Below are 25,786 nucleotides of genomic sequence, written 5' to 3' on the forward strand. Positions count from 1 at the left end.
AAAAAAAAGAAATGGTGCTGGGAAAACTGGACAGCAACATGCAAAAGAATGAAATTGGACCACCTTCTTACATCATATACAAAAATAAATTCAAAATGGATTAAAGACCTAAATGTGATCCATTCATGAGTTTTAAAAGCCTCTTAGCAAAATAGTAATAAAGAGAATTTCCCTAGCCTGATTATTTGATATCTGCTATAAACAAACAAACACCATGCTGAGTGATGAAACTTCAAAAACATTACTTTTTTTTTTTTAAATAAGTAATCTCCATACCCAAAGTGGGGTTCTGACTCATGACTCCTAGATCAAGAGTCACATGCTCTACTGACTAAGCTAGCCAGGTCCCCGGAAACACTTCTTTTAAAGTTAGGAGCAAGGCAATACTAAATACTACCATTCCTTCTTTAAAAAAATATATATCTTATTTTATTTTTCTGAAATAGAGCAAGAGAGAGCACAAGCTGGGGGGCAGAGAAAGAGGGAGAAGCAGGCTCCCCACTGAGCACAGAGCCTGACAGGGGGCTCAATCCCAAGCCCCTGGGATTATGACCTGAGCCAAAGACAGACGCTCAACCAACTGAACCATCCAGGTGCCCCCAACTCATACTTTTTAACACTGTATTGGAGATCCTTGAAAACCCACTGAGATTAAAAAAAAAAAAAAGAAGAAGAAAAGTTCAAAGACCCCGGATATATCCCTTAGAGTTCTTAATTAAGAGCAACAGATGCTGACTCTGGTTGACTAAGCAGAAAGAATTTATTACCAGAATATTTGACAGCTCACAGAATCATTGGGATAGCTGAGAAACTAGGCTTTAGAGTTTCCAGAAGTGCCTATACCGTGCTGTAGGAATGTCTGACAAGGAATCCTTTGCTGCCACCACTGTGGCCCATACATTATGGATAGACCATTATCACTTCTGCTCCTGCAACTTGACTTCAACTGCTACCCCTCCTAACACTGATGTCAGCTCTGCTCCATCACTGCTCTTACTGTCACTGCTGTCACCACTATAGTATCAGTAATTGCTTGTTCCTCAGTTGCAAGGAAGGCTGGGAAAGAAGTTTGGAATATTTTAAGCTCCTAAAGAGGGAGCAGTCTTTGTCCTACAACCAGACTCATAAAGTGGGAAATTCCTCAAACACAGAAAGGAGGTTAGATGCTGGGTGGTCAAAACAAAGGATAAATGTCCACTCAGAAAAAGAAAAAATAAAGTGTTATTTGCAGATGCTATAATAATCTACACGAAAAATCCAAGGTAATTCATAGTCAAACTTGTGAAATTAGTGAAGAAGTTTAATTTCGTGATATAATACGAACACAAAAATCAATGACATTTCTATAAATCAGTGTTATATAACAATTAAAAAACTAGCTGATAAAGGAGACCATTCACTATAGTAAATATATGATAAGGTACTGGGAATAAATCTAACAAAAGATGTATATATATATATTTTTTTTTTTTAAGATTTTATTTATTTATTTGACAGAGAGATCACAAGTAGGCAGAGAGGCAGGCAGAGGGGGTGGGGGCTGAGTAGAGAGCCCGATGTGGGGCTTGATCCAAGGACCCTGGGATCATGATCTCAGCCAAAGGCAGAGGCCCTAACCCACTGAACTACTCAGGTGCCCCAATGTATACGTTCTTTAAGAGAAAATTGTAAAATACTATGAAGAACATAAGGACTTTTTTTTTTAAATAGAGGTACATGGGGTACCTGGGTGGCTTAGTCCTTAAACCTCAGGTCATGATCTCTAGTTCTGGGATCAAGTCCTTCACCAGGCCTTCTGTTCAGTGGGAGGCCTGATACTCCCTCTCCCACTCCCCCTGCTTGTGTTCCTCTCTTGTTTCTCTCTCTGGCAAATAAGAATGAGCAATAAATAATGTTGGAACAATTCACTTTCTACATAAACAAATAAAATTAAGATCTCAACTTTGCAGACAACACAAAGGCAAATTTCAGATAGATTAAAGCTTGAAGTGTATAAAACCCAAAACTTTTTTTTTTAAAGATTTTATTCATTTAGGGGCGCCTGGGGGGCTCAGTGGGTTAAAGCCTCTGTCTTCAGGCCAGGTCATGATCCCAGCGTCTTTGGAGAGAGCCCCGCGTTGGGCTCTCTGTTCAGTGGGGAGCCTGCTTCCTCCCCTCTCTGCTTGCTTCTCTGCCTCCTTGTGATGTCTGTCAAAAAAAATAAATAAAATCTTAAAAAAAAACATTTTATTTATTTGATACACACACACAGAGCGCACACGAGAGTGCGAGAGCGTGAGGGAGCACAAGCGGGGGAAGAGCAGAAGGAGAGAGAGAAGCAGACTCCCTGCTGAGCAGGAAGACCAATGTGGGGCTGGATCCCAGGATCATGACCTGAACCAAAGGTAGATTTTATTTTTAAGATTATTTATTTATTTACTTATTTGAGAGAGAGTGAGAGAGAGAGAGAGAGCAGGAGAGGAGAGAAGCTTAGAGGGAGAAGCAGATTCCCCATGGAGTTGGGAGCCTGATGCGGGACTCGATTCTGGGGCTCCGGGATCATGACCTGAGCTGAAGGCAGTCATTTACCCAACTGAGCCACCCAGGTGCCCAGATTTTTTTAAAGTAATTATTTACTATTTTATTTATTTTTTAAAAAGATTTTATTATTATTATTATTATTATTTTATTTGACAGAGAGATCACAAGTAGGCAGAGAGGCAGGCAGAGTGAGAGGGGGAAGCAGGCTCCACAAGGAGCTGAGAGCCCCATGCGGGGCTCAATCCCAGGAGCCTGAGACTATGACCTGAGCTGAAGGCAGAGGCTTAACCCACTGAGCCACCCAGGTGCCCTCAAAGGTAGATGTTCACCTGACTGAGCCAACCAGGTACCCCATTAAAAAAACAAAACTTTAAAACCATTTGAAGAAAATACAAGGAATATCTTTAGGATAAAAAAAGTTTTTGGTTTGTTTTGTTTGTTTTGTTTGTTTTTTAAGAAAGAGGGAGAGTGGGGAGGGGGAGAGGGAGAGGGAAAGAATTTTAGGCAGGCTCCATGCTCCTCTCAGAGCCCAGGGCCTGGATCTCATAACCCTGAGGTCATGACCTGAACCGAAATCAAGAGTCGGATGTTTAACCAAGTCACTCAGGCGCCCTTAAAATTTCTTAAACTAGACACAAAAAGTACAAGTCATAATGGCAAAGAACTGGTATTTGACTACATAAGTTTTTTGTATGACAAAAAACATATTACTGAAGTAATGAAAACATATAATCAATGCAATGAAAAGCACAAACAATTCAATAAAAAGATGGCTGCAGAATGTGAACAGAAATTGGAGGAAGATTAGGAAACCCAAATGATTTATCAGCATGTGAAAAGATGCTCAACCTTCCAGGTAATTAGGAAAAAAACCAAGTAGAACAATGAAAAAATATGGTGTACCACCAGTTAAGGGTTGGCATGCAAGTTGGGGAAAGGTAAATCTCTTAAACTACTGGCATAAGTGTAAGCAGGTATAATCTCTCATGAAAACAGTCTGGAAATATGTTATAATATTTAAATAACTTCTAGGCTTATAGAAACCCCTGTGTATGTACTCAAGAAGACGTGTGCAAAGTTGTTCATTGTCACTTCATTTTTTTTTTAACTTTTTTTTTTTAAGATTTTATTTATTTGACAGAGAAAGAGAGAGAGAGCACAAGCAGGGGGAGCAGCAGAGGGAGAGGGAGAAGCAGGCTCCTCACTGAGCAGGGAGCCCGATGTGGGACTCGATCCCTGGACCCTGGGATCATGACCTGAGCTGAAAGCAGAGGCTTAACCGTCTGAGACACCCAGGCGCCCTCATTGTCACTTCATTAGTAACCCCAAAAACAAACAAAAAAGGAAACAAATGTCCATTAATAGGAAAATGAATGAGAAGAATTTTAGGTAAATATGGTAATCCATAGATTGAGTACTGAATAGTGGTTAAAACATACTAAATAGACTCTAAACAGAACAACATGAATTGATGTAAAAAATACAATATTGAAGGGCACCTGGGTGACTCACTTGTTAAGTGTCTGCCTTCGGCTCAGGTCATGATCCCAGAGTCCTGGGATGGAGCCCTGCATCAGGCTTCCTGCTCAGTGGGAAGCCTGCTTCTCTCTCTCTCCCACTCCTCCTGCTTGTGTTTCCCCTCTTGCTGTGTCTCTCTCTGTCAAATAAATAAAATCTTTAAAAAAAACCCCACAATATTGAGAGAAAAAAGGTAATAATATACACATGAAATCATTTTTATAAATTGAAAACATATGAAACATTGTACATTCTTTTGTTTATAAAGTGTTCATTTATAGATATTCATAGAAAAGTATAAAATAATTAGCCAGAAAGACACATACTTTGGTAGCCAACCCAGAAGATGATCCCCAATGAATCCTGCCCTTGTATAATCCCCTCCCCTTGAATATGACCAGGGCTTAGTGATTTGCTTGCAATAAATAGAAGTTATGGTGTCGCTTTCAAGATTAGGTATAAAAAAAGCTCTGACTTCTCTTCTTGGCTTTGGTTCTTCTAGCTCTGATGAGACAAGTTGCATGTTGTGAGTTGCTCTGTGGAAAAGTCCATGTACCAAGGAACCGAGGGCAGCCTTTAGCTAAGAGCCAAGAAGAAACTAAAGCCCTCAGTCTGACAATCTTCAAGGAACTAAATCCTGCCCACACCCACTGAGTGAACTTAGAAGTGGATTCTGCCTCAGTTGAATCTGTAGACCCAGATAACACCTTGATTGCAATCTTGTGAGAGATCCTGAGACAGAGGATCCAGGTAAAGCACGAGGATTCCTGATCCACAGAAACTGTAAGAAAATAAATGTTTTAAGCCATCAAGTTTAGGGGTAATTCGTTATGCATTGATAGATACTAATAAAACCCATTATGAGGGTCATAGTCTGGATTGGGGAGGGAGTAGGAGGGAATGGGATTAGAGGAAAAATGAAGGGGAATTTAAAAAATACTTTTATAGAAATGACTTTCAGACAATTATCATATGATCTCTCTGATATGAGGAATTTGAGAGGCAAGGCTGGGGGTTGTGCGGAATAGGGAAGGAAAAAATGAAACAAGATGGGATCGGGAGGGAGACAAACCAGAAGAGACTCTTAATCTCACACAAAAAAACTGAGGGTTGCTGGGGAGTGAGGGAGTAGGGATAGAGTGGTTGGCTTTCGGACATTGGGGAGGCTATGTGCTACGGTGAGTGCTGTGAAATGTGTAAGCCTGATGATTCATGGACCTGTACCCCTGGGGCAAATAATACATTATATGTGAATTTAAAAAATGACTTTCAAAAAACATGACAAAATGTTAATAATTGTTAAAATCTGGGTTCTGGGAACATGGGTATTTATTTGGCATATTATCATATATGCTTTTCCATATTTTCTTTATTTTTCAAAAAGAGAGAATAAATTCCCAATTCCAGATTATTAGAAAAACCTAGGGCTGAGATCTTATCTTCTAGCCCTCTAGATATGAGAAATACATCTTTTGCTTTCAGTTTCATGTAGTTGGAGACTTTCTTGGTATACTCTTCAAGTTATGATTTCATTTGTTCTCTATAGAACTAGTTAAAAGTGAATTTTATTTTTGTTTTTGTTTTTTTAAAGATTTTATTTATTTATTTGACAGACAGATATCACAAGTAGGCAGAGAGGCAGGCAGAGAGAGAGGAAGGGAAGCAGGCTCCCCGTTGAGCAGAGAGCACGATGCGGGGCTCGATCCTAGGACCTTGGGATCGTGACCTGAGCCAAATGCAGAGGCTTTAACCCACTGAGCCACCCAGGTGCCCCTAAAAGTGAATTTTAACCAAATGTATGAGGAGTAGTGAGTAGGTGGCAAATGTAATAAAAATGATATATCCAATAATTTAAGTTGCTACTTTATCATATGCCAATTTAAAAATATATCCTGAAATATACATTTTACTTGTTTGTTTGCTTTTTTATTAAAGATTTTCTTTATTTACTTGAGAGAGAGAGAGAGAGAGCATGAGAGGGGAGAGGTCAGAGGGAGAAGACTCCCCTCCAAGCAGGGAGCCTTATGTGGGACTCAGTCCCATGACTCCAGGATCATGACCTGAGCTGAAGGCAGTTGCTTAACCAACTGAGCCACCCAGGCGCCCCTGAAATAAACATTTTTGAAGTTGATTTTATCGTAAAGTCAAAAGAAGGAAGGACCAAAAAATGTAAGTAGTCCAATGGTACTTTCAGGACTTTTGTTGAATTGGGGGATAATTGTTACATTTGTCTCATTACTCCTTTTTGGTATGTGCTGGGGTAATTTATATTTTCAACTTAACGTAATATAATTTTTGAAAACAAATTAGTTTCTCTTCCATTTTTAATTCTTCCTGTCCATAGAGTCTTCATTCCTAAAATCTGGTGCTTCTGAATTTAGAATTCACCAGAATATATTCTGATGACCTATTATAACTAATCATATACATTTAAATCACTTGGATCTATCAAAAATATCACTTATTATAATTTAATAATTATGAAACCTCAAATGTTAGACTTTATTTTTAAGGTTCATTTCCACATTTTGTTCCTTTTCTTTGGTTTAGCCAGCCATTTTATGAAGGCCATCTTGACCTCCTCTTACATAAAATCCAGTATATTAGTGTTTCTTTCATTTCATAATGAATGGTACAATTGAGATTTAATTAGAAGCACACTAGGAGGGGCCCCCAGGTGGCACAGTCAGTTGAGTGTGGACTCTTGTCAGGTCATGATATCAGCGTGGTTGGGTGGTTGGATCGATGCCCTGTGTTAGGCTCCATGCTCATGGGCGGGGGTGGGGGGTGGTGGTAGTGATATCTGCTTAAAACTCTCTCTCCCTCTTCCTTTGCCCCTCCCTCTCCCTAAAATATATAAAAATAAATCCCTGGGGGGAAAAAGGAAGTACACATACACACACACACAGGGTACTGGAAGTTACTCTGAACCTGTAAATGAAATGTTAAACTTTTAATTGCTCAGGTTGCTCAGGTACAACCTAACTCTCTAAAAAGCTGCCTCCCAGGGGCACCTGGGTGGCTCAGTTGGTTGAGCAGCTGCCTTCGGTTCAGGTCATGATCCTGGAGTCCCAGGATCGAGTCCCACATCCGGCTCCCTGCTCGGCAGGGAGTCTGCTTCTCCCTCTGACCTTTCCCCTCTCATGGTCTCTCTCTCTCTCTCAAATAAATAAATAAAATATATATATATATTTTTTAAAGCTGCCTCCTGTAAACTTAGAGAAGGAGAGATGGAGCTTTTTAAAATAGCATGATTGCTGGGATGGCTGGGTGGCTCAGTTGGTTAAACCATCTGCCTTCAGCTCAGGTAGTAATCCCAGTCCTGCATCAGGGTCCTTGCTCAGCCCTGCATCAGGGTCCTTGCTCAGCAGGGATCCTGCTTCTCTCTCTGCCTGCTGGTCCCCCTGCTTGTGCTAGTTCTCTCTCTCAATCTGAAAAATAAATAAATAAAATCTTAAAAAAAAAATCCATGATTTCCTGTTACATTGAATTCCTCCCTTGTCATGTGTTCAAAAAAGCTCATTTTATCTAAAGAAGAAAAACTCACAGAAGCTTTAAGAAAGAAAATGGGAGTTTTCACATTTCCTTTACAAAGAACATGCTGTCCAAGTATTTAAGGGTTAGAAAATCTTAGTTATTAATGCATGTCCTACTTACTCTTCCCTTTTCATAGCCTTACAAAGAAGCACATTTGAGAAGTGATTAGTCCATCACAAAATATGAATCAATTCTGAATCTGTAGCTTTATAATTTATTATAGAAATACAGTTCATATACATTACTTTAGTTTCAGATGTACATCATGATTCAGTAAGTCTATACCTTATGCTATGCTCACCGCAAGTGTAGCTACCATCTGTCACCATAAAATGCTATTAGAATATCGTTGACTTTATTCCCCATGCTGTTACCTTTTAACCCCATGACTTGTTCATTCCATAACTGGAAGCCTGTATCTCCCACTCCCCTTCATCTATTTTGCCCATCCCCCCCACAATCATCAGTTTGTTCTCCATATTTATTGGTTTGTTTCTGTGTAGCTTTATATTTAAAACAATGATTATAAAACTAATACTTCCTATTAGAATTTGTGACTTCATTATTACTTCTAAATTTAAATTTTTTTTTAAACTTAGATATATCATTTCCAAGACTGAAGTAGAGGGTACATTTATTTTTCTGTTTTTCAAATTTAAATTCAATTAATCAATATACAATGTATAATTAGTTTCAGAGGTAGAGTTCAGTGAGTGACCTGTCAGTCTTAAATTAACACCCAGTGCTCATTACATCCTGTGCCCTCCTTAACATCCATCACCAGCTACCCCAATCCCACCCCCTCCCCTCCAGCAATGCTCAGTTTGTTTCCTATGATTAAGAGTTGCTTATGGTTTGTCTCTAGAGGGTACATTTAAAGATGAAATTGCAGTTGTGGGCTTTCTTATTTGAACTTGGATTTGAACTCGAACAATGTGGGAGTTATATACAGCAAGGTCCGACCCTTGTGCAGTGGAAAACCTGTGTATAACTTTTGACTCCCCTGGAGTTTAACTACTTATAGCCTACTTTTTTTTTTTTTTTAAGATTTTATTTATTTGACAGACAGAGTTCACAAGTAGGCAGAGAAGGAGGCAGAGAGAAAGAGGAAGAAGCAGGCTCCCCACCGAGCAGAGAGCCCTATGTGGGGCTTGATCCTAGGATCCTGAGATCATGACCCAAGCCCAAGGCAGAGATCCAACGCACTGAGCCACCCAGGCGCCCCTACTCATAGCCTACTATTAACTGTGAAACCTTACCAATAATATAAACAGTTGATTAATACATATTTTGTATATTATATATATTATATACTGTATTATTGTGATAAAGCTAAAGAAAAAGAAAATGTTATTAAGAAAGTCATAAGAAGAAATACATTTACACAACTGTATTGTCTTTATTGAAAAAAATCCATGTATAATTGGACCTGTACAGTTTAAACCCGAGATGTTCAAGGATCTACTGTAAACATTTTTCTGAAAGGCAGAATGGAATAATGGAACAGCAACTTGGTGCAGAGGTTTGAGCTTTGGCGAGTTGAGAAGTGTTTAAGCTGTTGAAAATGATCCACTGACATATCGTGATAGGAAGACGAGTGGCTTTGCTGCAAAGTGGATTTCAGGCAATTATGTGTACAGCTGCTTAGGGAATCAAAGATTTCTAACAATTTGGACTACAAGTAGAGAGTAAGTATCTTAGAAACCTTTCCTATCCATCTTGTTCTTTCCATCGGGGTCCAGAGGGCCTAATCATGGAATGAAGTAGAGAAATAACCAAGTGCTTGTGATCATTATGGAGGTGAGGACTTGCAGAAAATCCTAAACATCCAAGGTCTTGACATTCACAGGATCCAAAATTCATGCTGTAAAGGCAGAACATTTCTGGAAACAACATATCACTGACAGATCTCTGTCATTAAGGCATTATATTATCCTAATTAATATATCTTCTAATAATGGGCTGTATAATATTTTAATACATATTTTAAGAGGAAAACAGAAGGATTTTCCAGAGGTCATTATTTTAGACATTATTTTAGAGATGCCTAGTTATCTCAAGTTTATAGATTTCTAGGAAAGTTGACTTTGGTAATCTTGAATTTTGTTTTTCTTTCTATAGTCTTTAGAATATAAACAGAATAATAGTGGCCACACATAAATTTATTAAAGTCACATTCCTCCCAGGATGTCATTTATCCAGAATCTATTTAATGAACAATTGCGTGTGTGTGTGTGTGTGTGTGTGTGTATCCCTTCAGAGCTTAAAATTAGCGTGTGATAATAGATTTACTGTCTACCTTGATACAATTACATTCTAAAACAGAAAATTTTGATGCTTTTTAGGTGTCAAGTTTTTTGAAGTGTCGGTTAAGTTTGATTTCTTATAGACCTTATGAAATACTGGAAATAGCTTATGGATCTTTAATTCTTTCTTATGTACTCTTAGCTGTCTAGAGATCTCAGGCTGGAACCCATTGGTTTATGGGATAGAAACAACCGAGTTGACTATTTGTCCATTCTGGTCCTTTCAGGCACTGTGATAACTGAATCTCTTGCAAAGCTGATGTGGATAATTAGTATATATTTAAATTTGAAGATGGCTCAAAATTTAGCAATAGATTTGCCATAGTCAATTAAAGCTCTTTGTGTGAGACTGGCTTTGTGTGAGAATGAGCTGTATTTATTTTATTAATTATTTTTATTAACAAATAATGTGTTATTTGCCCCAGGGGTACAGGTTTGTGAATCATCAGGCTTACACACTTCACAGCACTCATCGTATCACATAGCCTCCCCGAAGTCCACAATCCATTGAGCTGTATTTTAAGAAACAATACTTAGGGTATTGTTGCCTCAAAATTTCTCCTTTAACCGAATCCACCTTTAATACCATCCACTTCATTTTCTCCAGCATGGACTCCAGTAAGCTACTGTTTTCTCTCTCTTTTTTTTTAATTTTTATTTGGTTGGTTGGTTGGTTGTTTTTAAGATTTTATTTATTTATTCGAAAGAGGGAGCACAAGCAGGGGTATGGCAAAGGAAGAGGGAGAAGTAGGCTCTCCTGCTGAGCCAGGAGCCTGATCCTGGGCTCAATTCCAGGACCTCAGGATCGTGACCTGAGCCAAAGGAAGACACTTAACCGACTGAACTACCCAGGTGCCCCACCAATAAGCTACTGTTTAGTATCAATTTTTCATTAGGAGGGAAGTGAAGGGTCTTGCAAAGAACACCTATTAAGTTTGACATCCAGCCTCCCCTCTCTGCAAATTCTTCCCTTTCTCCTTTATCTACATGGTTACAAGACAGCCTTCAAGCTGCCATGGTTATAAATTATGTCCTCCAACTTTCATGTTAAATACAGTTTGGGCTGGCAGAGACTCAGTCTTGGAAAATTTGGAATTGGGAATAAGAGATCTCATCTGTGTTTAAATTGCAATTTTCAGTGCAGGAGATAAAAAAAAAAATGGTGTGTGCAGCCATATTTTCTACCATGAAGACTAGGTTGTTAAAGAGATACAGAGTGGAACAAAGAAAGTGTCTCATGCATAATTACAGTCCGACCCTGAGAAATGGCCTGGGTTTCATCCTTATGTTTTCACTTTTTGCTTAAGTTAACTTGAATTGGTTTCTGATTCTTGAAGCCAAAAGTGATCCAAGAGATAGACTGTCTTGATTGAAACTTATTGGTTAGTCCTACAGTCACATTACTGCTTCTATCACATCAACCAGTAGTTATTGTCAAATGCACAAAGAATCCAGTCTCTAAAGATCTAGGAATACAATCAAGGTACCCCAGAAGAGTCAAAATAAGATCCGATAAGTCTGAGATTTATATGTGCAAATAAATGTGTATATATATATATATATATACACACACACACACACATATATATTTTTCTTTACTATAAAATCAAGTAATTATTTTTTTAACTATTTTACCATCACATAATTTTTTCTTTAGTAATCTCTACACCCAGTGTGGGGCTTGAATTCATAACCCCAAGATTATAGCCAAATGAGCCAGCCAGGTACCACTTAGGTAATAGTTTAAATAGCTATTGCCATCTTTAAAATATAAAGAGACTAATAAAAGGGAATAGATAGGCAACTCTTTCCCCCCACAGTACTCAGAGCTGCAGATTAGTCTCTTTTCATGGGTCATTTCTTTCTAAAATTTGGGGGGGGGGAGAATTACGCTCTCCATAGTTTCATTATTCAAGTACAGAAAGATAGTTTTCCATTCTTCATAAAATACTGGGGTGGACACAGATGGTTAAAACTGGATAATTAAAATTTCAATCAGAACAGGAGAGATAAAATGACTTGACTTGAATGGAACAGTTGGGCTGAATTAAAATTGGAAGAAAAATAAAATAGGTTACAAAAGAAACAAAGCAAACAATTTGACATTGCCCAGGTCTTCAAGAAGTATAGTAGAAGGATGATAACAAGTAGTTCTTGCTCCAAGTGTTGCCATAGGTGAACTGGAGAACATGTACTTCCTGAGACATGGACATTCATACATTTTACCTTATTTGTAACATTTTCTTCCTTCTGCTTCTGTTGTTATATACACAGTGAATGTGACTTACTTATAAACAATACTTAAAATTTGACATTTAAAAAAGCATATTATTTCTATAGCATCTTGTGTATTTCTTTTAGCAATCTATATATCCCAACAAATTAAATGGATAACAAACAATAAATAATAAAACATCCTCTGAAACTATCAAGAGATACATAAAATTCATATATAGTTATTAATAAGCACTGAAAAATTAAGATTTTTTAAAATAGTACAATCATTTTTCTATTTATAATTAAGATATGTGTGTTGGTTGGAGTTCTACAGAGAATAGAACGAATAGGATATATATGGAATGAGAGGGAGAGAGAGAGAAAGAGAGTGAGGGAGAGAGAGAGAGGGAATAGAACTAGCTAGCTGGCTAGATAGAGGGAGAGATTGAGTAATTACAAGGAATTGCCTAACAAGATTAGGGAGGCTGAGAAGACCCAAGATCTGCAGTTAGCAAGCTGGAGACCTAGGAGAGCTGATGTGTAGTTATATTCAGAGTCTGAAGGGTGAGAACCTGGAGAGCCAACAATTTAAGTGCTAGTCCAAAGCTGGCAGACTCAAGACCCAAGAAGAACAGATACATCAGTTCAAGTCTGAAGGCAGAAAAAAAAAAAAAAAAATCAATGTCCCAGCTCAAAGCAGTCAGGCTGGAGGACCTTCCTCTTACTCAGTCTTTTTGTTCCATTTAGGTCTTCAATTGACTGAATGAAGCTTGCCCATATTAGGGAAGGCAACTTGCTTTATTCAGTGTACTTATACAAATATTAGTTTATCCTGAAACATCCTGAGAGACAAACCCAGAATAATGTTTGACCAAATGTTGGACACTCCATGGCCCAGTCAAATTCATATATAAAATCAGCCATCAGAAGTCCACACCTTGTCAACTTGGACCCCATATATACAACTCCTTAAACCAAATTTAATCTCTAAATAATGATAATAACAAGGTCATAATTCTACCTAACATTATGTAGGATAGTTATCCTACATACAACAAAAAATATACAAACCCATGTGGCGCCTGGGTGGCTCAGTGGGTTAAAGTCTCTGCCTTTGGCTCGGGTCATGGTCCTGGGCTCCTGGGATGGAGCCCTACATCAGGCTCTCTGCTCAGCAGGGAGTCTGCCTCCCCCCCCTCTCTCTGCCTGCCTCTCTGCCTACTTGTGATCTCTGTCTGTCAAATAAGTAAATAAAACCTTAAAAAAATATATACTAAACCTTTCCCCAGGAGGTAATATCATTGAGTGATGTTCACTCTTCTTGATATTCCATAATCCAAACTCTATAATGTAAAATTAATAATACTTAAATATTATGACATAAATTCAGTATATCTTACATTATATGATAAGGAAGTAAGAGGGAAGAAAACAAAGATATTTGTGATATACGCACACATACATACATGCATAACAAAATAAGGAGAAGTACTCATGACAATTATAGTCCTCATTTCTATAACTAGTCACATGATCATCACTAGTATTTATAACTACCTTCTTCCACTATCTATTCTGCATTCCCTTTGTCTTCAGCAAGCACCTCAACTGGCCATGATTCTTTGTCTGGTGGGGTGACCCAAATCTTCATTCTTGAAGAGGTGTGAGCCATTAGTAGTTCTGTCTGGATTGGGTTGTTGTAGTTTTCCACTGGCCTTAATCACAGGGTATGGTAATATTGAGGGATCCCCTATATTTCAGACATATTCTTCTTTCCCTCTACAGTGGATGAGTAGTTCAATTTCCCGTTGGTGGCCCCAGCCAGCACAGTAACTCCTTTCTTTGCCTATTGATTCAGACTCACGAGGAGCCCAAAGCGGCTGGGCAGCAGTCTTAACTTTTAGTTCAATGGAATCATTGCTGTATGGTCTGGTAGAAATAATTCTTCCCTTTGGAGCAAAGATCTCTAGGCCAGCAGAACATAAGGCCATGGGAACAGAAAGCAAAAATTTTGCTAGTGGATTACTAGGGGTAGTGAATACTACCACTCCCATTTCTACCCCTTGATTCCTGGACCCTTGACTTTTGGCTATGGGGGAAATAGCACCATATATTTGGTATCTAATTAACCACCAGATTTTCCTGTTATGTTAGGAAATGCGTTCAGTGATTAGAATATGGTGGCTGCTAATATACAAATGCTGGAGCACACATATTCATGTGAATTTCTATTCTTTTTTGAGGAAATATTTAAAAATATATTGATACAAACTTGAAGTTTGTAAAAAAATTCATGTAAGTATATATTTATAATCAGATAATGTCATAGAAATGTGATTAAATATGTTTTAAAAATATCCTCTAATGCAGATACCATAAAATACTCTATTTTATGGTGGAAGATTTGGAAATGAGATTGGCCACCAGAGTGAATACAGGAGATGTTTTTCAAAGTTTAATGAGTGAACAATATGATTTATATGTTCCATGTACTCACATCACTCTAGTCAGGCATGCAAACTTCATGGGCATTAGGAGTTAACTTACTCTGTGTGTGTGTGCTTTTTTAAAAAAATTTATTGTTTTTTTTTTTGCATAATAGAGAATTTGGAGAATAAAATGTGTAAGTTCTACTGATCTATCAATGGAAAAAGCATTTTAAGCAGATGTACATTTGTATTACATAAACTCAGTGTAACAAATGTATTGAGTACCTATTAAGGCCAAGTTCTTGAGTATACAAATATAAACAGGACACAGTTCACATTCTTCATGAGGTTATCATTGAATGGGTGGGGGCTGGGAGCATAAGAGACACATTCTAGTTAATGAAGAGTGAAGTAAAACAGAAGAAATTGCTATTTAAGATAGCAAGTTGAATGCAGGATTAGATCTGGTTCTTCCTGAAATCCCACCAAAATGACAGTAAAAGGATATTTTATTTTTTATTTTTTAAAGATTTATTTGACACACACACTGAGAGAGAGAGAGAGAGAGAGAGAGAGAGAGAGCGCGCACATAAGCAGGCAGAGCGGCAGGCAGAGGGAGAAGTAGAACAGGCCAAGCAGGGAGCCCGATGAGGGGCTCAATCCCAGGATCCTGAAATCATGACCTGAGCTGAAGGCAGGCGCTTAACTGACTAAGCCACCCAGACACTCCTAAAACGATTTTTTAAGAGACACACAAAGAAAGAGAACAGGAGATGAGAAAACAAAATAAGAATACTGGGATCTGGAAAGCATATGTGCTAGTGACAACTGACTTCGTGGAACCAGAAAAGTTGAATCCTAAGCCTACAGTGGAAAAAAGCAAGTGAATTACATTATAGACTTCTTGAGTAACCTGGAAAATACAGGACTTGAAGTACTTTTGAAAATGTAGGTAAGGAGGAGCTAAAAGTCTGAAAGTCTCTTTACAATAAGCTCCCTACAACTCTGTCCCACCCAGCAGAATACTCCCAAAGTTTTCTAATCTCTGGAGAGTAAAGCAGAGAGTGTCTGGACCAAGAGGCAAAAATATATTTGAGGGTAGGGGCATTTTACTTAGAATAGGGGAATTAAATAAACATTTACTAACCGAATGCAGACTCTACCAGCCTTTCTCTACTTTCAATTCTTTGTTTTGGGTGACCATTCTGTGCATTATAAGATTTTTAGCAGCATTCCTGATCTCTATCCAGTAGATAGATATCAGTAGCACTGCTCCCCCAGTTCTGACAACAAAAAATGTCTCCAGACATTGTCAGTGTCTCTGGGGAAGGGGAGTAGATTGCTCTCAGTGGAGAACCACTGGTCTACAGTGATGCCTATCGTCAAATACTTCTATCTATGAACTTCCATTTAGCTTTGCAGTGCCTCTCTCTTATGAGCACAGAGCCAAAGTTCAAGGAAACTGAAGAAGATTCAAGAAAAAAATGAGACAAAAACTTGGAGGAAACAGGTTATGAAAAAGAAGATTTTTAAAAAAGGTACAGTATCTATGAAACAAGAACTCTTAGACACTAAGAATATGATATAAATGAAAAACTTAATAGAGGCTCTGGAGAACAAAGTTCATGAAATCTCCAGGAAGTAAGGTAGAAAGACAAAGAGATGGAAAAATAGGAGAGGACACAGAGATAAGAAAAGTGAAGTAATAGTCTAGGAGGACTGCATGAGGAAAAGGCTTAAGTTGATGTAACAAAAAGACTCCAAAATACAGTGATTTAAATAGCATAGAAGTTTATTTCTCTGGGGCCTAGGACAGAGGGCTCTGCCTTATGACCACTTGGCGCTGTCTTGGTAAACATTTTGCTCCATATCCGTCCCTGAAGTCAGGGCTGCTGTTTCAGTTAACATTTTCTAACTAGCAGGAGGAGGTCAGTAAGAACCACAAACGTAATGACTCCTAAGGTATGTATAAAACTTCTGTTCACATCTAGCTGCAAGGAAGACAGACTGGGGCATGTAGTCTTACCCATGTGGTCCTAAGTTCTGCTAAAACACAAGAGTTCTATTATTAAAAGGAAGGAGAGAATAAAAAAAAAAAAAAGGAAGGAGAGGATGGATATTCGAGAAGTGGAGCACTATCTTTGCTATAAGGTCTAACATATAAAAGGAGATCCAAAGAGAGAACCAGAGAAAATAGTGGGGAGAGAATCCACAAAGAAACATGTGACTAAGTTTTGCTGTGGTAACAAACATCCCCTAAATCTTAATAGCTTATGAAAACAAAGGTTTGGGGCACCTGGGTGGCTCAGTTAGTTAAGGACTCCTAAATGACTCTTGATTTTGGCTCAGTCATGATCTCAGGGTTGTGGGATTGAGCCCCACGGTGGGCTCTGTGTTCAGCATGGAGTCTGCTTGAGGTTCTCTCTTTCCCTCCCCCTCTGCTTACTTTCCCTGCATATACTCTCTCTCTAAAATAAGTAAATAAATCTAAAAAAACAAAAACAAAACAAAACAAAAACAAAAAAGGCTTATTTCTTTCTCAAGTTGCATGTCCCTCACAGGTCAGCTGGGAGGTTCTGTTCCATACTTTCTCACACAGGTTGATGGAACTTCTATCATCTAGAAAGGCGAGAGGAGCTGGGGAGAAGGGAAACCTGGTGAACCATACACTGATTTCTAAAGCTTCAACCTGCCATTTTTGCTCACATTTCACTGGCCAAATTAAGTCAAATGGCTAACCTAAGGGCCTAGCAAAGTGTAATCCTACTAAGTGCTAGAAGGAGAAAAACTGCAAATGGTTAATGAATGATTAATGGCGACTATAGCTCACCTAAATATGTGATTGACTATCCTTCCTGTGGACAAAATACATTTATCCCCCACCCCCTTCCAAGTGAGACAGCCTAAAAGTCCCATTTTATTATAACACAGAGCTCAATGTCTAGAATCTTTTAGTGATATATTGTAGTCTCTACAACAGATTCAAATGTGGCTCATCTTGGTCCAAATCTAACTAAAAAGCCACATTATCTCTCCTCAGAAACCAAAAGATGATGGTGGGACAGAATCAGGATAATTTCAGAAATGGGATGACTGCAGATACATAGCAGGCAGCAGCCCACTGCAAAAAATGTACAAATTAATCTTTTAAAAAATCTCACGTCAAATATCAATGTGTAAAACTGATCAAAGTAAACCACTCTGCTTGGGAATTGGAAAGCTGTCTGATCTCCACCCTCAGCTTAGCGTTGCTTTTGAGGAAGTTCTATGAAATACCTACAGGTCACAAAGCAGAGATGAAGTGAGGTCATCAGAGGACAGCCAGGTTTTGTTAGGGCAAAGAGGATTAAGGTACTGTTTGGAGATGTTGAGGAAATGGGAGATTATAGATGATAGACTGTGAGTTCCAAAGGATCCAATGGAATAACGTGAGAAGGTGGAAGGGCACGGGAAACTGGGTCAGGTGAGGAGACATACAAAGTAGTATGGTGCTCTCTCCTTCCATCATACTGGCCTAGGCAATGTCCCAACAATTTTAAGCTCAACTTTTTTCCTGTTCTATGCTTTTTCTTGAACAACTGATCGTTGCTGAAGAAAACACCTCTTAGGCTGACTGGGCAAACCTTAAAATGATGGCCACAAATCTCAAATAGGTATTCAATAATGCCTGACAAACTCATTGCACTATTACATTCACTGTTCCACTATCCAAAACAATTATTTCACCTTCTTTTCAAGTCTCAAACTTTTTATACTCCACACCTCTCTAAATGAAATCATCTTTCAATAAATACTTATGGAACATCTATTAAGTGCCAAACATTGTTCTAAGTACTATAGATATAGTATATACTATAGTACTATGTAGTACTATAGATATAGATATCTATATACTATAGGTAGAGCAGTGGACAAAACTGTCAGTCTTTGCTCTTAAGGAACTTAAATGTCAGTGGGAGGAGACAGGAAATAAATAACAGTATAGGATTAAATATGGTATTAAGTGCCAGGGAGAAAAATATAGCAGGTTAGGGGGTAAGGGAAGGCTGGTGGGAGTAGCAGATCATGTAGATCCTTCTAGGACATAGTAAAGACTTTGCTTTTAACTTTGAGTGAGATGTGTAGCCACAGGTAGAGTCAGAGCATAAAGAGTGATATGATCCAACTTAGGATTTGAAAGGATCACTTTGTCTGTAATGGTGAGAATATAGACCATAGGGGAGAAAAGGTGTTAGCAGGTAGACTGGTTATTGGCCTGGGTCTCTGGGCCTTGTCTGATCATCTTTGATTATCTTCTTGGCTTACATCCTTACTTCCCCCCAATTCCACATGTTCTAAAGGAAGTAACTATTAAAGTATCGTTTTCAAAAACTTAAAAACATGACTCTAATACAAATACAACATAAAAATGTGTCAAATATTTATGAATTCATTAATGTTTCTCAAACTGGATACAGACATTGAAAAAAGGGAAGAATATTAGGATCAGATTGCCACGTTAGATACAAAACTTGTTAATGATCCTCAGGGTAATCAATAACCTGCAGGGTTATCCTTCCTAGCAGAGAGAAATCTACACATTAACACATAACTTCATAGTGTTTGAGCTCTAACAACACATACATTTATGTTGTGAATGAGCCACATACATTTATTCTCCTAGACTTGAAAATTAAATAATCCTTGCTTGAACCTGTTGCACAATGTTCTAGCATACTGACTTTCTTTTGTTTTACTTCTAAATTTGGGGTAAATTAAAAAACTTTTTAAAAAATTGACATATATTTTTGCTTTTTCTTCTTTTTTTATTGAAGTATAGTTGACATATGATGTTATATTAGTTTCAGGTGTTCAACAGTGATTTGACATGGGTAAATTTTCTTTTCTTTAAAAAGTTTTTTTAAAGATTTTATTTATTTTATTTGACAGAAAAAGAGACAGAGAGGGAACACAAACAGGGAGAGTGGGAGAGAGAGAAGCAGGCTCCCCACTGAGCAGGGAGCCCGATGCGATGTGGGGCTTGATCCCAGCACCTGGGATCATGGAATCATGACCTGAGCCAAAGGCAACTGCTTAATGACTGAGCTACCCAGACGCCCTGACATGAGTAAATTTTCTTAATAATTTTCCATGAAAATTGATTCATGTTTTTAGTTAACTTGAGGAATTTGGGGTGGCACTACAGGTCAATTTCTCTTCCTCTTCTCTGGGTTTCTTACATTTTCCTTTGATCTTTGTCCTATGCTATTTCAATAATGTAGGCAAAACTTGCAAGGGACCTGAATTTAGGTACTTTATCTGATTCTTAAATTTGGGGGCTACTGTGTATATCTTCCATGAATGTAATCTTCTTAAACAAGCATTAATTAATCCTAGTGTCTCAGTCTCTGGGTTATTCCTTTACCTTCAAGAACTCAACTACCATACCAACCTTAGTGACTCCCAACTCGGAGTCTCTAGCCTGGGCCACTCTCTCATTTACCAGATGTGTAATTTAAAATGCTCCCTGGGTGTCTCTATCAAAAGTATCCTAAGCTTAAAATTCCAGTTAAATTCACTGTTTCTATCACAGTCCAAATGTATCCACTCTTCCTGTATTCTCTATTTCTATCCATGGCACTACCATTCTGGTAGTATCCATGGCACTACCAGTTGCCCAAATTTGTAACCTTGGAGCCATCACCAGTTCACATTCCAGAATTACATATTCATCAATTCTTGTTCCTTCTGTATCATAAAAATCTCTTCAATCTAATCCCTTTTCTCTCCCACTCCCACCTCAGCCTCCTTTAGGCTTTTATCATCTTTTCCTTTATTATGCATTAGGCTCAGTACCACAAAAAACTTCTTCACACTCTTGTGAGAGTTCCATTCCTAAAATGCTCATATGATTCTATTATTGTCCTACTTAAATCTTCAAATGAATCCCCATTTCTTACAGCATAAAATTAAGTTTGTTTTTTTTTTTTAAGCACAGAAAATAAGTGGGCAGATTGACTTCATCACCATCCCCATAATTTCCACCAGTAACCCCACGAAGACAAAATAGTGTGGGGTCGCTCAGTTGGTTGAGTGTCAATTTCAGCTTGGGCTATGATCTCAGGGTCCTAAGATCCAGCTGCCCAGCTCTGCACTCAGCCTAGTGGGGGGTCTGCTTGAGATTCTCTCTCTCCCTCTCATTCTGCCCCTACCCAAGCTCTCTCTCCATCTCTCTAAAATACATGTAAAACCCTCCACAATACCGTGTGTTTGCCTTATTCACGAAGCTTTAAGACAAATTCTCCAGTCCTTGTTTCTATCTAGACTGCTGCCACTCACTCCTCCCTACAGAGACATTCTGAAGCTGCTACTGGGTGAATTCCTACTCATTCTATACGATTCCACTAAAAAATGTTTCCCTCTGGAGACATTTCTCTTTCCCAAACTCCTAGATGGAACTGGTTCCATCTTTAATGTTTCTAAAATACTTATGCATTATCTTCTTTAATATTTAATTTTATTGTACACATTTGAATTTATATCTTATGCTTTGAGAGCACAATTGTATTCTAATTATTTTTGTTTACTGTAGTACCTACCACAATGAATTACTGCTTTTTGTTTCTTTGTTGTGTCACATATTCTAAGATAGTCAAAATAAAAGGCAAACTTAATGTAATTCAAACTTGAAGAAAGAAAATTTATTGAGTTTTTAAAAAAGTTTTATTAATATAATATGTATTATTTGTTTCAGGGGTACAGGTCTGTGCATCATCAGTCTTACACAATTCACAGCACTCACCATAGCACATACCCTCTCCAATGTCCATAACCCAGGCACCCTATCCCTTCTCCTCCCACTCCCCCAGCAACCCTCAGTTTGTTTCCTGATATTAAGAGTCTTACAGTTTGTCTCCCTCCCTGGTCCCATCTTGTTTCATTTTTCCCTCCCTTCCCCCCATGACTTCCCCACACTGACTCTCAAATTCCTCAAATCAGAGAGATCATATGATAACCGTCATTCTCTGATTGTCTTATTTCACTTAATACGCTCTAGTTCCATCTATGTTGTTGCAAATGGCAAGATTTTGGTTTTTTGATGGCTATATATACCACATCTTCTTTATCCATTCATCTGTTGATGCACATCTAGGTTTATTGAGGTTTATTTTAAATCAATGGTTGTTAACTTTTTGGATTATAGACCCCTATGATTAAAGCTATGACTTTTTTCGAAGAAAAATATACATACATACAAAATTCTGCAAACAAGTTTTGTGGGATTCAGAAATGCTCTGAGCCCACTGATGGCTGACAAATTGAACTCTTTTACTTTTTATTAATTTATTTCAGTAAGAAGTATACTCCTATGGAACAAAAATTTTAAGTACTAAAGTTTACAATCAATGGTCTGTCTCCTAGCCCAGTTCCCACACTCCTCACCTCAATTCAACTTTTATCAAAGTGACCAGTTTTTGTGTAACCTTCTGGAAACAGTCTGTGCATACACAGGCACCAGCATTAAAAATTCTTTTCTTCTGACACTTTTTTTTTGCATTTATTTTGGCAATTCTCCCACATCAATATATAAGATTTCAAATGCACGGAATTCTACTGCATTGCTGTATCCTAATTGCTTTTACAATATATTTCAAACTTATAAAAAAGTTGTAAGAATAGTACAGATAATTTTTTAAAGAACCATGTGAGAGTAAGTTGTTAACTTGATATCTTATCACCCTTGAATGCTTTTGTATATATTTTCTACAAATAAAAATATTCGCTTACATTGACCACAATATAATAATCAAAATCAGGAAATTAACATTAACATTAACATTATGCATTACTACCATCTAATTCTCAGACCCTGTTCAGATTTCACTAGTTATCCCAATAATGTCCTTCACATCAGGTGCAGTTCCTTAATCTTTCTGATTTTTATAGCTATAACACTTTTGAAGATTACAGGCTAGCTATTTTTTAAAGTTTTAAAAAAAATTTATTTATCTATTTGATAGAGTACAAGAAAGGGGAGTGTCAGGGAGAGGGAGAAGCAGGCTCCTTCTGAGCAGAGAGCCAGATGCAGGATTGATCCCAGGACCCTGGGACCATGACCAGAGTGGAAGGCAGACACTCAACTGATTGAGCCACCTAGGAGGCCCAAGCTAGCTATTTTTCAGAATGAACCTTAATTTGCTTTGTCTGATGCTTTCTCATATTAGCATCATATTATGCATCTTTGACAGGAATATAAAGAAAGTGATTCTGTGACCTTCTAACTGGCATACAATTTCTATTTATCCCATTGTGTTGATATTCATGTTGACCACTTGATTAACATGGAGTCTGATAGATTTCTCCACTGTAAATTTACTCGTTTTTTCCATTTGTAATTAGTAAGTATTTGGGGGGGGTCACTTTGAAAATATGTAAATATCTTATTTCTCATGAAACATTCAATTTATTAATTTATTTAAATATATCAATATAGGCTCATGATTTCCCATTTATTCAACGGATTATGACATGTTAACATAATTATTTTGATGCTCAAACTGTCCCACATTTGGCCAGTGGGAGCCTATTCAAGCTGGCTTCTGTATGTTCTTGACATGCCCCATTAATTTGTTGAGCACTTTCTTACTTTCTGCCACAACAAGATCCAGGCTAAACTTAAGCTTTCCCAGCCCTAGTGGTAGAATCAGTTACTTCTCCAAGGATTCTTGGTTCCCTTTAGTGGAGAAAAATATTTAGAAGCCACCATCTGGGCCCTATATATACTCATTATTATTAATAGGGTACCTCTGCTACTAGGCCTTCTCAGTGGATAAAGTCAGGGAAAACACACACACAGAGGGCGTGCATGCACATATATATAAATATACAGACATATACATTTAACATCTATATTTATATGTATTTCCAGTCACTGTTATTGCTCATTCTAATCCAACACTACAGAGTTCATTCTACTTTTCTCTGTTTTTCTTTCTTTCTTTCTTTTTTTTTTTTTTTTAGGGTAGGAGGAGGCAGAGAGGGAGGGAAGGAGAGGGAATAAGGGAGAGAGAGAGAATCTTAAGCAGGTTCCACACCCGGGGAGAAGCCCAAGGTGGGGCTCAATCGCATAACCTTGAGATTATGACCCAAGCTGAAATCAAGAGTCAGATGCTTAACTGAGCCACCCAGACACCCTGACTTTTCTGTTTTCATATTTGGAATTCCCTTCTATGACAGTGAGAAACTGGACTCCCATTATCCTTAATAATATCCTTATTCTTATTTGATCAATCCTTCTGAATGTAAGGAAACTCCCACTCTGTGCGGCCTCCTTCCCTGCACAGAAACTCTTTTTTACTCTACCCACCATCCAGTACTCTGCATCAGGCTGATGCTTCCTCCTCACCTTCCAGTGTCGTTGTTGTGTTCTTACCTGTGCTATGACACCCTTTGTTCCAGGAAGGGAAGGGAAGGGAAAAAGGCCCATGATTTCTTTAACATTCTCTTTTCACCCATTCTTTTATTCTTACAAACAATACTGCAATTAATAATCATGTCTATACAAGGTTAGTATATGTTTAAAGTAAATTCGTAGAAGTGGACTTGCTGGGTCAGAGAGTACCGGCATTTGTAATGTTGACTGTGCCACATTACTTTTCAGAGTTTGAACAGTTTACTGATGATGATGATGCCTGAAATAACTCTCAAGAATAGCAATTCTAATGCATAGGAAAGACCTTAAAGTTACAGGATAACATTTGAGAAAAATTAAGACAATTTATTTTCTCTTCTCTGGAAATACTTTTATTGTTATATAAATCAAGTTTCTTTCTTTTTTTCTTTTTAAATGTATTTACTTGACAAGAGAGCACAAGGAGGCAGAGCGGCAGGCAGAAGAAGAGGGAGAAGCAGACTCCCCACTGAGCAAGGAGCCCAATGTGGGACTCAGTCTTAGGACTCTGGGATCATGACCTGAGCCGAAGGCAGACGCCCAACCACCGAGCCACACAGGCACCCCTAAATCAAGTTTCCCACTAGTTCAGTTTCTTGGTAAAGAAAAGGAAACAAAATTTAGCCATCGCAAGCAAATTTAGAAAGACACAGCAATAACCAAACAGATTGGGTAAGAAGTAACTTTAAGAACCCTCAGAAACATAAATTAGTACCATAAGCTAAATGGGAGTTAGTACAGTAACTCTGCAATTTACAAGGAAAAATGAAGACAGGAGCACACAAAACACCCAGGGAGTATTTTTTCTACCAAACTTATTCGACAGATACTTGTCAGAAAACCGTTGTGCAGGTCATTAGCTTGCATCTTATAGCTCAGCAATGGTATCCAGCACTGGTTAGCGTGTCCCCTCCAACAGTCAGCGTTGTCAGCTGTTGCTGACAGTGCTTGGGCACGTCAGCAATTGGGAGTTTGCAGTTAGGTGGTTTGCCCAGGTCTTTCCAGGGTTTTGCTCTGGATGCAGGTTTGTGCTGCACCCTGAGAACCACTTCAGTCCCAAGCAAACCTGGACATGAGCCACCCGAGGACCAGGCGACACAGTGAGAGAACCTGCGCTGTCCAATACAGCACCGCGAGCCAGATGGGGCTGCTTACAATTTAATTAAGAACAATTAAACCTAAGTTCCTCGGTCGCAGTAGCTAAGTTACAACCGCTCTACAGCTACAAGTGGCTAGTAGCTACCGTATTCGAAAATGCAGATCTAGAATTCTTCCATGATCGCACGACGACTATTAGACAACGCGGACGTTAACAGTTTCAAGTTAAAAGGAAAGAAAAAAAAAAAAAAAAAAGCTCGGAAGCCACTAGGCTCCCCTATCCAAAATAAACAGATGCTATTACTTTTTCCAGATAGGACGAGGGAGGAAATTATGCTAAGAAACCACCAAGCAAAGACCTGCACAGGCACCTGCCAGCAGGCTTTCTCGAGGAACTCACTCGTGATTCCCCCGGCGCAGGCCGTCCGGTTTCTGCGGTGTGGAGTAACTCCTCAGACTTCTAGGACGCAGGGAACTCCCAAAGCGGTGGGCGACCGAGGGCCGCGATCCCCGAGATTCAATTGTTCGACGTGGTGGACGCGTGCAGTCACCGCGTGGGCGAGCCTGGGCTCGGTGGTCCACAGCCCGACGCTCGCATCCTCTGTCTCGCATCCTCTCACTCAGGTGCTTGGAGCCGGCCGGGAGCGCGAGCCCGCCTGTGTGTGCGCGCTTCGGCACGCGCGCCGGCCCGAGGGCCGCGAGAGGCTCTCGGCAGCCAATGGGGCGGGGCG

At 38.7% G+C, this 25,786-nt stretch overlaps 1 long non-coding RNA gene across 1 annotated transcript; it reads right to left on the bottom strand.

Moving 5' to 3' along the window:
• Positions 1 to 1,279: 1,279 nt before the first annotated feature.
• LOC309865587 lies at positions 1,280 to 25,785 on the bottom strand. The gene is made up of 2 exons (XR_014312181.1): positions 25,456 to 25,785; positions 1,280 to 2,187 (listed from the first exon to the last, which is right to left on the bottom strand). It is a non-coding gene; the product is annotated as an uncharacterized lncRNA (long non-coding RNA).
• Between the last annotated feature and the right edge of the window lies 1 nt (position 25,786).

This window comes from Mustela nivalis, assembly GCF_964662115.1.
Source record: "Mustela nivalis genome assembly, chromosome: 5".
In the NCBI taxonomy this organism is placed as follows: Eukaryota; Metazoa; Chordata; class Mammalia; order Carnivora; family Mustelidae; genus Mustela; species Mustela nivalis.